The following is a 15,000-nucleotide window of genomic DNA, read 5'->3' as shown; positions in this document are numbered from 1 at the left end:
ACCGACATCTCCAAATACTCTCGTTGAGAGAGTTCATGACCCCTGCTGCCAGGCCAATCCGTCTGTTGACTTCATGGTCTGACAGGCCAGAGTTATGAACTACACTACCAAGGTATGTAAAGCTCTCTGTGACTTCAATGTCCTCGCCGCAAGCACGTACCGACTGAACAGGTTCTCCTAACAAGTCCCCAAATTCCTGGACCTTGGTCTTGGTCCAGGAGACCTCTAGACCCAAGGGTTTCGCTTCATTGCTAAATGCATCGAGAGCCGCCACTAGGGTTTCCAAAGACTCAGATAGAATGGCAACATCATCAGCAAAGTCAAGGTCTGTAACCTTGATATTGCCCAGTGTTGCTCCACAATGACTTTGAACAGTAGCTCTGCCCAGTATCCAGTCCATGCAAGTGTTGAAAAGAGTTGGTGCAAGGACACAGCCTTGCCTCACTCCTGAACTAGCAGGAAAGAAACTCAACAGGCCCCCACCACACTTTACAGCACTTTCAGTACCAGTATACAGGCTTGCTATTAGTCCAATAATCCTTGTTGGAATTCCTCTCAGCCTCAGGATCTCCCAAAGTGACTCCCGATGCACCGTATCGAACGCCTTCTTGAGGTCGATGTAGGCTGCAAGCAGCCCACGCCCGAACTCACGGCGGCGCTCTACAATGACTCGAAGTGCGAGGATACGATCTATTGTGTACTTACCAGGAGTGAATCCGGATTGCTCCAGTCTCTGGTGCCTCAGTAGATGGTCTCTGATACGTCTCAGAAGGATGTGGGCGAGAACTTTGCCTGGTATACTGAGCAGTGTGATGCCTCGGTGGTTGCTGCAGTTCCAACGGTCCCCCTTCCCCTTCCAGAGAGGGATGACCACACCCCTCAACAGGTCAGGAGGAACGGAACCGGACCGGCAGATGGCAGCCAGGACAGCATGTAACCCCCGTGCCATAGGTTCACCACCAGCCTTTAACAGTTCAGCTGGTATGCCACAGATACCTGCTGCTTTACCCCTCTTCATCTTGGAAATCGCCCCCCTAACTTCAGTTAGGGAGTGAGGGTCCTCACTGATGGGAGGATCCGGCAGTGGTATCTCGACACTACCCGCATCCAAGTTAACTGTTGGTGAGTCAATCTGGTACAGCTGCTCAAAATACTCAGCCCAACGTTCCCTCACTGCAACAGGATCTGAAACGATCTGACCACTTACTGTGCGAACTGCTGTCACCTGTGAAGAGGGCTTGGAGTTCAGCTTTCTCAGGGCTTGGTATGCAGGACGAAGGTCATTTACTAAGAAATGGCCTTCTACCTCCTCTGCAAGACTTCTAATAAACTGTTTATATATATATATATATATATATATATATATATATATATATATATATATATATATATATATTTATATATATATACATATATATATATATATATATATATATATATATATATATATATATATATATATATATATATATATGTGTATGTATATATATATATATATATATATATATATATATATATATATATATATATATATATATATATATATATATATATATGTATGTATATATATATATATATATATATATATATATATATATATATATATATGTATATATATATATATGTATGTATGTATGTATATATATATATATATATATATATATATATATATATATATATATATATATATATATATATATATATATATATATATATATATATATATATATATATATATATATATATATATATATATATATATATATATATATATATATATATATATATATATATATATATATATATATATATATATATATATATATATACATATATATATATATGTATATATATATATATATATATGTATATATATATATATATATATATATATACATATATATATATATGTATATATATATATATATATATATATATATATATATATATATATATATATATATATATATATATATATATATATATATATATATATATATATATATATATATATATATATAATATATATATATATATATATATATATATATATACATATATGCCCATTAATAACTAAAGGAAGGCCTGCTCAAACACAGGTCAGCTGCATCCTGAACAGATGTCAGGTCAACTGCAGAGCCTGGGCGATATCGATTAAATAATTATTGTTCCTTCCTTGCTGTGTTTCAACATTCTCAAAGCATCTTAGAGATACGAATCTAAATTTAATGAAAAAGATTATAAACATTTCTATACTAAATATCATATTATTTTTTTATTCCTCTTGTATAAACTCAAAATAATTTAATAGAATTCATTATAAATCGTCAAATAGAAATACACACATCTGTCACCCGATGGCATTCACCGCGATATAAAAAGGGTGGAAACTCGACCGCTAACCATTAGTACATCTTGCCTTCCCCTGTGATAGCACTCACAATGGCTAACATCAAGCTTCACTGCCAGCTCTGCGGAAAGAAGCTGTCCAACAACCACCTTTGCTTGCCGTGTTCACGTTGCAACCAACACATTCCCTCTGCAAGGCTGCACCACCACCGCCGACAGTGCATTCGAGGTAAGCTAATTCATACACAGTGAAAGCTGACTATGAAAGTATGGGTAGACATGAAAATTATTAAGAGATAGTTAAGACCTACAGCAGAATACACCTGAAAGACGTCTGCTCATGCGGCAAATGATTAACCATATACTTAATTCCTTACAGCTGGCGCAGGAAAGGGGTCTAAAGGTTCTAAGATCGCTACTCACCGATCATCTAATACCACACCAGGCAAGTTCTCGCAAAGACGGTTTGAGGAGTGAATGTTGCATAACCCCCTCCTCGCATTATTGTGTAATAGTTCTGTTTATGTTATGTCTTGCAGGGAACCTACAGCAGGACCTTCCCGTAAACAAGTCTCGCCTCGTCCCATCTCGCCCCAACCTGGACCGTCCAGGTCTATTACAGCACAACCGGAAATATCGCGTGCTCGTGTGAATAGAAAATATGAAAGTGACAGTGATGTTATTAGTGATAAAGAAGAAGAAGATAATATTGTAGAGACACTGCATATTATCTCCAGGAGGGAATTATTTCAAGGGGCAGCCGTAAGGCTCGGCTTCAGCATTCCTAACCAAGACCAGCCATCTCCGTCTGATTACCTGCGCACACGCGGATGTCCTCCCCCTGCCACGAAATCATTTACAGGGTTTAATATTACCCTCTCCAAGATAGACTTCACCACCGGCAATGTCACGCATATTGAAAAAGATATCAAACTGTGCAGTTATGCAATATCTAGCGAAGACGAGTGTAGACGAGCTGTATGTGGATGGGCAGAGGAAGCAGAAGCTAAACTAGAAGAGTGGTTATCAGATGAGGGAAGCGGACTCGATCTTGAATCCATTAATGCTCATGACATTACGATATCACATCTTCTAGTTCCCCAAGCAATTGGACGACATGTGGCATATCCTGAAGATGTTTGAGGGGCTCATTATATCTTCAACCCAACAGGTAACACAGACTGTGTCATACGATCCCTCGCAGCCGGAAAATGGCTAGCAGCTGGACGCTCAAAAAGTATTCTACACAGAGCAGTTAGCACTCCAGCTAAATATGCGTGCCTTATTAAACATGACGCGGGAAAACTCCCCACCAGCTGGGAAACATTGGGAGAATTAGAGAGAGACAATAGCCTCTATTTATGCCTATGCCCTTGAAAAAACGAACCTGTCTCCTGATAATAAATATGCCATATTTCAGGTCAGAAAAGGAAGAGAAGACAGCAAGGATCGGCTGCGTCTTCACCTGCTTCTTCTTAAAAATGAGCACGCCTGTCTAATAAAAGACTTTAATAAGTACATGGACGCATTTACCATGAGAGGCAGGAATGTTCACAAGCACTTTTGTCGCACATGTCTCTCTTCGTTTCCCGATCAGAGATCAGCTGAGTAAGCTCGTCTTCGTGAATTACGGGAAAGCATTTGCGCCATCGCACATGTGTATCTACGACTTTGAAGCCTTCATGGTCAAGACCGATAGAGGGGAGAGATGTATAGCACAGCACAAAGCCTGTGCCTACAGCTATATCATAATAGACAGACAAGGTGAAGTAGTAGATAGTTTTCTATATCAAGGTGCTGACGCTGCCACGCACTTTGTTGAGAATCTGTCTAACAAATGGGCGGACATTGTAAAAAACATACCCTATCATACTCTCCACACGAAGATGAGGAAGCTTTTAAGAAGGCCGAAAAGTGCGAGCTGTGCAACCAAAAATTCCCCACACATCAACAAAAGCACAGACGCCACGACCATACTAAAGATCGGATGAACTACATTGGTGCTTATTGCGCTCGCTGTAACCTCCACATGAAAAATCATCGCACAACTATCCCCTGTCTGGCTCATAATCACTCTTACGACCTCGGACTGATTCTGAAAGAAGATTTAAGATTTTAAAGATTTAGTTCTAATTCCATTTGTTACAATGGATATTCTTTGCTGTGACATACTGTCTGTTTTATTTTGCCCAAATCTCCCCCTGTGTGCAAGGAGTGGCCGGGGTTACCACTCACTGGCCGAGCGTGGGATTGAACGCAGGTCCGCAAGATTGCTAGACCAGCACCTTACCGCTGCGCCAGCACAGCACACATGCAAGTTAACACAAAAATCAAAATTCTTACGAAGCAAGGGCTTCGATATCAGTCTGTGGAACTAAACAACCTGAAATTCCTCAATAGCTTGGCTTTTATGAACGCAGGTCTGAGCTCTCTCGCCAAAACTCATATTGAAAGCAACCGCTCACTCAGGTATTCCAAGCATATCTTACGTCATTTGTCAGACGAAGCTCAGTCGCTGCTTCTAACGGGAAAGGGTATTTTTCCGTATGAGTACTTGGATGACCTGAAAAAGCTCGAAGAGACCAGCCTCCCCCCCATTGAAAAGTTTTATAGCCACCTCACAGATGAGACGGTTACGGAGGAGGAGTATGCTCATGCACTAAGAGTCTGGAATGCAGCTGGGTGTCGTACTTTAGGTGATTATTTAGAGTGCTACCTGAGGACTGATGTGGGTTTGCTAGTCGACGTGATTACAGAGTGGAGGTCTATGCTTGCTGAAAAGTACGATCTGGACATAGTTAACTATGTCAGTCTTCCCGGGTATGCATACGATGTGTTCCTAAAAATGACAAAAATAAACCTTGAGCTTATATCCGATCCAGAATTAGCTCGCAAAATTGAGCAATCTGTGAGAGGGGGACTGACAACATGTGTTCGCCCTCTCACGATACCAAAGAACTCCCTCGTTAATCCGCATCATGACCCACAAAAGGAAAGTAGCACCTACATACTCTACCTTGATTTCAACAGCTTATATGCCACGGTAATGTCTGAGAAACTACCATATAGTAATATCCGGAAATTACCGCCCTGTGAAAAGGCCGAGTTTATTGCATCGGGGTTAACCAACCACGATGAAAGCGGTGATATTGGGCACTGGGTAGTGGCTGATCTCAGAGTTCCACCCGAAGTTGCGAGGAAGACAGACAAGTTGCCCCTCCTCATTCATCACATGAACATAAGAAATCAGGACATATCCCCATATAACAAGCAACTTCTAGCATCGCAGAACAGGCGTTTACCACGCAAAAAACAAAAGCTTGTGGCTTCACATCTTCCACAGAAGGACCATCTCATTTTACTGAAACATCAGCAGCTTTTAAATGACTTGGGGGTGGAGGTGGAGCGAGTAAGTGATGTGTACGAATTCTCCTAACGTTAATTTTTCATCGCCTTTTATTCATGAAAATATTAAGGCGCGCAGGGAAGCCACCGATAAAGCACAACAGTTGTTCTTCAAGACGCTTTCAAACAGTGTCTGTGGGCAGTGTTTAATGAACCCTCTAAAAAGACTAGAACGTGCTAGCATGGTGTGCAATGCTTCTTCTTTTCTCAATAAGATTTGAAGCCCATTCTTCAAAAGATTCATCCCCTTAGCTCCTAACAGAGTGATAACCATTTTAAGGGCAAAAACTGTTAATATGGCTTATCCGCAGTATGTTGGATTTACCATCTTGGAGCTGGCTACATTGAAATTGTATAACTTTTATTATAAAGTTTTAAAGGCCCATTACGGAGATCGTGTGCAGCTCTATTACTCTGACACCGACAGCTATATCCTCTCTGTGGAGACAGATGACATTTATAAAGAATTGTCTTTGTCTCCTTTGAAAGAGTGGATAGACACTTCTAATTTTAGCCATGACCATCCATTATACAACCAGTCTGTTACGGGCAAACTTGGATTATTAAGATCTGAAACAGGGGAGAATCCGATAAAAGAGGCAATTTGCCTAAAGCCCTAGACTTATTCCTTGCTCCTAAATAACGATCAAACATCCACAGATGCAAAGGGACTTTGTCGGGCTGAGATGAGGAGGCTAAAACACAATTTCCGTCGCATTCTTCATGAAAAAGAAGTAGGAGACTGAGACCATGACAACAACAACAACAAGGGAGGAAAGATTAAACCATCTATGGAGAAAACGAGAGTATCTCCGTCACCTCCACTTTCCATCTGTTGTACACAACAACTACTATAATAACATCAGGAGGCAACGATCTGGCAACCCAAGACCGCGAAAGCGCAGAAAAACACAAACTGGGAACCCCTTCATCGAGGAAGCAGAGGAAAATAGTGATGACTGTCATATTCCTCGTTCAAAATGTATTTATGAAAGGGAAGCACAGCCGCAACATTTCACTAAATACCTCTCATTTTATTTTGCTAAAACAGAGAGATCTCCGACAGTTAGAATGCCTCGGTAGACAGTTATATGGCAAGAGTGAAGCCAAGCGGTTTTTGGAGTTATATAAAAAGGTTCTCTAGAAATCTCGCGGTTATTTACTCATAGACCTCGGTTGTGAAACTCCAGATAAACTGCAGTTTCGCAGTAATATCCTCTGTGAATATTTTCCATATCAGCTTGTCTACCAATGGTGATCACCGACAGAACCATGCAAGTTCTAAAGGACTTGTATGAAGACTATACAAAGCCCTACGGCTTAGGTGGAATACAAGCGCTGTTAGACGCCACTCGCGCGCAATTAGGAAAGGATAATATTACACAATCGGATGTGAAAAATGCTTTGTCATCGCAGCGTGTGTATACTCTTCACAGACATACTCACAAAAACTTCCCGCGTCGCCAAACAATGGCTATAGGGCCTCGCAAAATCTTAACGTGTGATCTGGCAGACATGCGAAACTTATCGAGACAAAACAATAAAACCAACTATTTGCTCGTGTGTGTAGATGTGTTTAGTCGTTATATGCAAGTAAGACCCTTAAAGAGTAAAAACACGACAGAGGTTGCGAGCGCACTAAAATCGGTGTTAAATACTGAGGATGCTAAAGGTTTAACTCACCTCTTCACCGATGCAGGGCGAGAGTTTGTAAATAATACAGTGAACGGTTTACTGCGCGAACATAAGATGCAGTGGTATACTACGCATTCGAAGGAAATAAAGGCTAGCATTGCAGAGAGACACATCAGAACCCTCAAGGAACGCATATATAAATATTTAACCTTAAAAGACACGCTGAGGTATATCGACGTTCTCCCGGATATCGTTTTAGCCTATAATGAGCGCGCACGCGGGTTCAAAGGCGTGCACCGCCATTACACGCGGGTGCAGTGTCAACGTCTCTTTCGACAAATGTATGCTCGTTCAATGAATGTGCATATAAAAAAGGACCGATCGCACGCTAGCAATCAGAATATTAAGGTCGGGGACACTGTGTGCATCGCAGCGCGTTCTCGTACCGACGCATTTCGCAAGGGATATGAAATACAAAATACGGAGGAGATATTTAAAATTCGATAGATTGAAAATCATCAGAAGATAGTCGGGTATTATCTGGAAGATTTAAGCAGCGAAGAAGGTCAAGATTTGTTTTATTCAGAGGAGCTGTCCCAACATCACTGCCAAGTGTTTACTTGGACAAGATCCTGTCATCGAGGTGGAACAGAAATAAAAGGCAGAGAGAATATCTTATTCGCTGGATCGGATATCCCGACAAATTCAGTTCATACATTACGATTGATGACATGCAGCCTGCACCATGACAAGGCAGCCCCTCACACCTCGATTTGTTGATGTACTATCGTTTATCTGTTCGCTAAAACCAAAACGACGTTCGGGCTTTATATTACAGCTGGATAAACAGCAGATCAATTGCATTGCCGAAGTTTTTTTCAAATTTCTTAAGGAAAAACTTAACCACGGAAAAAAGTATTATTAAGAAATTGAAACGATATCGGCAAGCTATCAAGGAAGTGTCTCTGAAGAAAAGAAGAAAAAAATTCTCTCATCTCGCACTGGGGCAAATATTTTATCCATTCTACTCCCGCTTGCTGTAAATGCATTTACATCTTTAATTTGATTAGAAATATGAAAGAGTATTGCCTTGTTCCAAAGTCCACGGTCGACCGACATCTGACCCACCTGGTCTCTGACCTCACCTTCAACGGTAATGATACTAACAAGATTAATGATGGTGCCAATAAGAACATATTAGAATCGCCTCCGGATATCGTTATGACAGCTAAAAATACCGCAATAAATGGGGGGCACGCGAACGACAGCTGTCATAGCGGCGGCGGGTGCAGCGGCCGCAGCGGGCGCGACGGCGGCGGCGGAAGCGAGCGCACGTGTTGTCGCGATGTCTGCCCCAGCAGACATCGCGTCCCAGCCCGTATCCCGCGCTCTAGTTTTCGCAAGAAAATAAACAAAAAGAATGTGAGAAAATGCAGGCGTTCCACTGCTAATGAGGAAATGGCAGTACCCCTTTTCTCTGCAGCTCTGCAAAGGCTTGAAAAAGCAATCCCTGGCAACAATCAGAATACACCAATAAATCCCTCATTAGAACACTTGGTAGGAATTTTCTTCAAAACAAATCAGCAAGATTATGCAAAATCTCTCTTGGAATTTTACCGTAAGCAGTCTTTAATTCGATGGGACGAATTAGGTTAGATACACTCTCCTATAACGGGGTTAAATATACTCGATGTTATCAAGTATTTTGCATCCTCATTGTCGCACTCGTTTTCTGTAAAAGAAAAGGAACTTTTGAAAATATTACATAACTTTGCGCCATTACCATGATTATGATTATGTGCGCAGTCCAGCAGCTAAGCGGTATCTCACAGTGTTCATAAGGCAGGTGGGAATGTAAAAGTTAAGCCAATGTCCGCCCTTATGTGTGCACAGAGTAAGATGCGTTGGAACCCCTATTAATGGTCTCGAGAGAGGATAAAACCGGCGATTCTATAATCAGAGGCGTGTGTATGTAAGACGCAATAACGGCATAAACATGAGTGAGAACGGAGAACTCTTCAGCAACGCGTCCTCGCAAGCGAGCACAAGCAGTGCGTCCAAAATAATGTGTCATTCAAATTTCTAGGTAGTGAGCTTCGAAGAGAGGTGATAAAATTTTATCAAACTCAGTACAAACACGATATTGTTGTGTCATTGTGGGACACATACAGAACCTTTCTTGCAAACCACTCTGAACAAGTCTACTAGCAAGAAGTTGATGCTGTAGAAAATTTAAAGCATAACCCACAGGAAGAAAAATTATGCACGATTTCAAAATATCGCAGGCTCGCCAGTTTATACAATCAAGAGTCTATTGCCTTTGAAATGGGTTATCGATTGTGTACAAAGCTGCACAGATGATTGTAACGCATTAAGTGGGCGGGGTGCTGACATGCATGAACGAGTAACGACAGGACCCTATGGGTATAAAGCGAGGCTACGAGCGGTGATGAGTTATACTACTGCCTCGATTGCGCAAGAAGATGGCCGAGGAAGTGTCTCTGCGTCAGCACCCTGCTACTGTTGTTGCCGTTCCTCAATTTGTCAGGCGCTACAGAGAGATGATTAATGAAGAGATGGAGGAAGAACGACCGCTAATGGAAGCCCTTCTGTCAATGCGAGGTCACCTCGCAAGGAATATCTCCCGAATTATCTATACCCCCTGTTGATTAGAAAATGGGGTATTCTCCAGCATGAGTTGCGTAAAGACACCGCTGTATGCGTCATTGTTAATGCTTGCGGAAAGACTGCTTACACCACATCGGGCATATTGGAAAAAGAATATGCATATGCTGATTACTATAGATCAAAAAGGCGGTTATTTTCTACCTCAAGAGCTATTGTAGCCGACAGATGTGGTACCGGGGTCGTTAGTGTGAAACAGGGAGATGGGCCTGTAATTATCTATCTCGTTGCCCACTTTGGTCCCGGGAAAGCCCTGGAAAATAATGAAATTGCCATGAAACAAAGTCCATCATGGATAGATATTATGTTGATGGATTGGCGTGTGACGGATCGGAGAACCGACTAAGAAATTTGGGTGAATGTCTCGATTCATTGTTTAATCAGCTTCAAGAGATGAATATTCGGGAGATCTTATTTCCAGTTGAAGTGGAAGGAGGCAGTTGGAGCCATGCATACATTGAGCTTTTACAAGACTTTGCAGAGCGGTGTATGCCTTTGAAGATATCTGTCTCGCTGCTGTGCGCGAGTCCTCTCCTTTTGCCTGGACCGGACATAAGAAACAAACGACCCAGGTATAATGAAAATGATGATGCGGAAGACGGTGAAATTACCTGCGAACAGCGGCGGACATCGAAGCTACCGAGGCAGCTGGAAAGTGATCATTAATATCTCATGTTCTCCTGTGGCATTTGTACTTGTTTGATTTATATATATATATATATATATATATATATATATATATATATATATATATATATATATATGATATCTTTAATAAAATAAGGTTATGAATTACTCCTTAAGTCTTATTATCCTTTACATCTTTGTTATAAAGGGTCAAATTATAAATGCAACTCTTAGTCTGTCATCAACTTCCACCATGGAGACTGACAATCAGTATATATTACCAGTAATGCATTGAAAGATGTTTTCCCGCACAACACTTCTTATGCGTTTGAAAACGTCATTTCGCCGCTAATGTTGGATCCTTCCATGGATTATGAGGTGGCGCTGGTTAATTTTTTGCATCCCAAAAATTACTACAGCATCATAGCAAATGATGATGATTTTAGTATTCAGTTTAATAGTGTTTGTGATAACAGTGCTCACCCAATTATGATTGACATGTTTAAATACGTCCCGAAATTTAGCATGCTGGGTCATGCGAGAGAACGAAAAATTATGATAGATATGATTAATAAAGATATAACGGAACAAATTGCACCGATATTTGGCATGAATGCAATTCAAAAATATATGCCGCAGAGGAGACTTCTTATCTATGACTAGGAAACAGAGCGCGTTCGCGTAGAAATTATCGTTCACGCAGTGGGCGATGGGAGGGAAGCACGCTGTCATCCCGATATGGCTGTTCGCTTCTCGCCTCGTCTGGCGCACATATTAGGGTTTAGTGAAAAAAATATATCGCTATTATGCACCTCGCACAGTGTCTGTTGATTATAAATGGTTATTATATAATCAGAATGTAAGTATGAGACCCCCGAGAAATGATGGCGGTGTGGACTTTATTTATGTGTATTCAGACATTGTTGTTCCTTGTCGATTTGCAGGACAGCAAGTAAACATCTTAGACGCATTTGCTTTGCAAGGTTCGAGCACAAAGGGGTATACACCCACGCTTAATAAACAGCTCTTAAATAAGATATTAAATTCTGTGGGGGTGCGCATTACAGATCAGAATGGTTATCCAATAGTTTTCGAGGAAGGACGTTCTATTACGCTTATATTGCACATAAGATCCCGGTAAAGTCTGCCCGTATATAAAGACAGCACATGCATATCTCTGCTTATTTTACATTAGAACGTCGTCCTGGTGTGTTTGCTTTATGCATAGCGAAGATAGATACCATTTTGATTTTCACCATGTATGTAAGAGCACCCTTTGTCCCTCCCACCACCGAGGAATTCATGGTAATATTTGAACAACCGGAATCGCAGATTAAACAGTTTCGAGGAGGGGGCATCGGGGACATTAGCGTATATAAGTCTTATGACCATTACAGAAGAGGCGCCGGATTATTGTCTTTTCTCGGAAATATTGGCAAGAGATTAATTCCATTTGTTTCTAAGCTTGTTAAACCAGCATTACTCGATTTTGGATCTGGTGTTATTGATGATATGAGACAGGGGAATACTAACTTGAGGTCTTCTATGAAAAAAAGAGGAATGGAGGCTGTCAAACACATCAGTGCGAGAGCAATGAGAGGGGGAGGAGGAGGAGGACGAGGGGTGCGTAGAAAACGAAAAAGAGTGAAAAGATTAACGATTCGACCAAGTTGTTCAACCTATAAAATAAATGTTTATTCTTTGGCTTAGTCAGTCACGGTCTCGCCTTGCCGCCGTGCGCAATAATAATATAGAGATACGGATTGTGATATTATCAATGTTATTCATATCATCAATCATGAATCAGTACAAGACGCCATTATCGTCTTATGTGGCCGGGGTAAGCGATATGTTTCCCCGGTCGAATAGGGTACGTATGGTTGAATCAGGGATTGAAGACAGATGTGAAGTCAATGTCCTGCCTTTTAATGCAGGGATAAATGGGTCTGTTACAGATAATTATGCAGAATTTAGATTGCCTGCCGGGCAGAATTGTTATATTGACCTGTCAAGATTGGTTCTGGAGATTAAGGGTAATCTGAAGAAAGGAGATAGCACCTCGTTGGGCGAAGCTGATCATGCCGTGTTGTGCAACTCTGCTATGCACTCACTAATTAAATCTGTGTCGGTTTATTTTAATGATCAACAAGTAGAACAAAATCCTCTGTATAACTTTTCGTCCTATGTTCGCTTAGAAACGGGTATGTCTCCTTCGCTGAAGAAAACTTTAGGAAGAAATATGTATTATTATGATAGTTCTAGCATTACGAATGCTAGTGCGCAAAAAAATCTGCTATGAGCGGGGTTAAAACTCATGGATTTCATTTTAGGGCTCCGTTATTGTTAGATATAGCATCAATGGATATGTATCTTTTAGACAATGTGTCTATGAGAATACAACTGAAATTTGCCTCTGACAAGTTTGTTATTAACGCCGAATCGGAAACGAGTAACTCGAATCCTAAGGTGGAGATAGAAACCTGTAAATTACATTTAACCACACTAAAACCCCGGGATTCATCAAGGGAGGCTCTTAACAAATCTTTGCTTCGTAGCCCTCTTAGCTATATATTCAATAAAACGCTATACAAAACTCATGTCATGGCAAGTAACCAAACCCAGCTGAGCATTGATATGCCCTGGGGATCAACGATTCCCGAAAAGTTATCTCTTTTTATGGTGGACATGAAAGCATATGCAGGAAATTACAGCGAAAATCCATTGCACTTTGGTCATAATCATTTGAGCAAGCTTTCGGTTATCGTTTATAACAACTCTGTGTACAATATAAGTACGAGTTTTCCGAGTCGTTGCTCAGATTTGTATTATCACTCGCTGAATGAGTTGGGGTTGGAAAAGGAACATTCACTCGACAGAGATGGATTTGTGAATGGAAAAATGGTAGCAGTTTTGGATTTGCAACCAGAAAAGCTACAAGACGCAATTGCTATTGAAAACTCTGGAAGCCTTAGGATTGCCGTTGAATTGTCACAACCTCACGACTCGAACATTGTTTTATTTTTGGTAGGCGATACACAAGGTGTGATATATGTTGATAGTGATCGAAGGGTAGTCACAGGTATTCGCGCATAATGAATTGTGGTGAGGTTGCAGACGTTTGTAGACAGTTTCTCAGAGGGGGATATGTGTTGCGAGGGTGTTTCTTGGCCGATCAACTGCCCATTAGAAAAGGTAAAACATATAATGAATTTTTTGTGGTTAACATACTTACGTCTCGGTACAGACCAACATTACTGGGTCATTATGTATTAGCAGTTGTTGGGAAATATTGCATTGCCTACTTTGATTCCAACGGAATCAAGCCTCATATTTATTCTCCTTGGTTGCAAAGATTTATCAACCAGTATTATGATAAGAGCTTCCTTGACATTAGCAGACATTTGCAAAGCATTGATAGTTTAACATGTGGTGCCTATGCGATCTTTATGTACCATATTAATTTACACGGAATAGATTATATTGTTAATTTTCTGCACTTTTATTTTTCACAGAATGATTTTAGATATAATGACAGAAAAGTTATGTGATTTTTGTATAGAAACTTTAAAATGCCTCGGTGTGAAAGGTTATTTTGTAACGAATCACTCAGTAAAAAGGAATGTGAGTGAATGTTTTGCGGAATAGGTATTTAAATACAGACCTCACCTCTTCACCCTTCCCCCTCGTGTTTTAAGAGGTTGGGATTGGTGGGATGGTCTGCTGATTCTCAGATCTTGTATAAAAGGCGTTCGATTCTGAAGGATGATACAGTGTCTTTCTTAAGCATACCAAGATGTACTCAACCTTTATGAAGAATACCTCGCTGCCAGGTAAAACATTTCTTTGAGTTATTCTTGTAAAAAGGTGTTTGACTTGTATTATAACTATGAACATTTTTTATATTTTGTGTTCTTGTTTTTTAGATGTTGAAGGGTAATTCATTGGTGTTTTTTTATTTACAGGTGTTGCTGTTGGAAGTACAATAGCAATTTTTCATTGGGATGGGTCTGCTAACGAATACACCTTTTACAAAGGTGAGTCTCTGAAAACTTGAACTTTTTGAACTTTATCAGATATATGTATTTTTATTTGTGTACTGTTGCCATTGTAAATCTCGGTGTGTTAATGTGTTTCTCTGTTGTAGTCATTGTAAATCCTGGTGTGTTAATGTGTTACTTTCTGTTGCAGCTTTTGAGGATGATGCCGATGCCTGCGTCATTGTTTTACATAGACAGAGTGTGCAGTCGCAGTCAGCATTATCCCCGAGAAAAAGAAGAAGGGTCTCTCCGGTGGAAGCCA

The 15,000-nt window shown here is 40.5% G+C and overlaps 1 pseudogene; it reads left to right on the top strand.

Moving 5' to 3' along the window:
- The first annotated feature begins 4,660 nt into the window (after positions 1–4,660).
- On the top strand, positions 4,661–6,898 carry LOC138863950 (uncharacterized; annotated as a pseudogene).
- Positions 6,899–15,000: the final 8,102 nt, after the last annotated feature.

This window comes from Penaeus vannamei, chromosome 14, assembly GCF_042767895.1.
Source record: "Penaeus vannamei isolate JL-2024 chromosome 14, ASM4276789v1, whole genome shotgun sequence".
NCBI classification, from domain to species: domain Eukaryota; kingdom Metazoa; phylum Arthropoda; class Malacostraca; order Decapoda; family Penaeidae; genus Penaeus; species Penaeus vannamei.
This window is presented reverse-complemented; position numbering and strand designations above follow the sequence as displayed.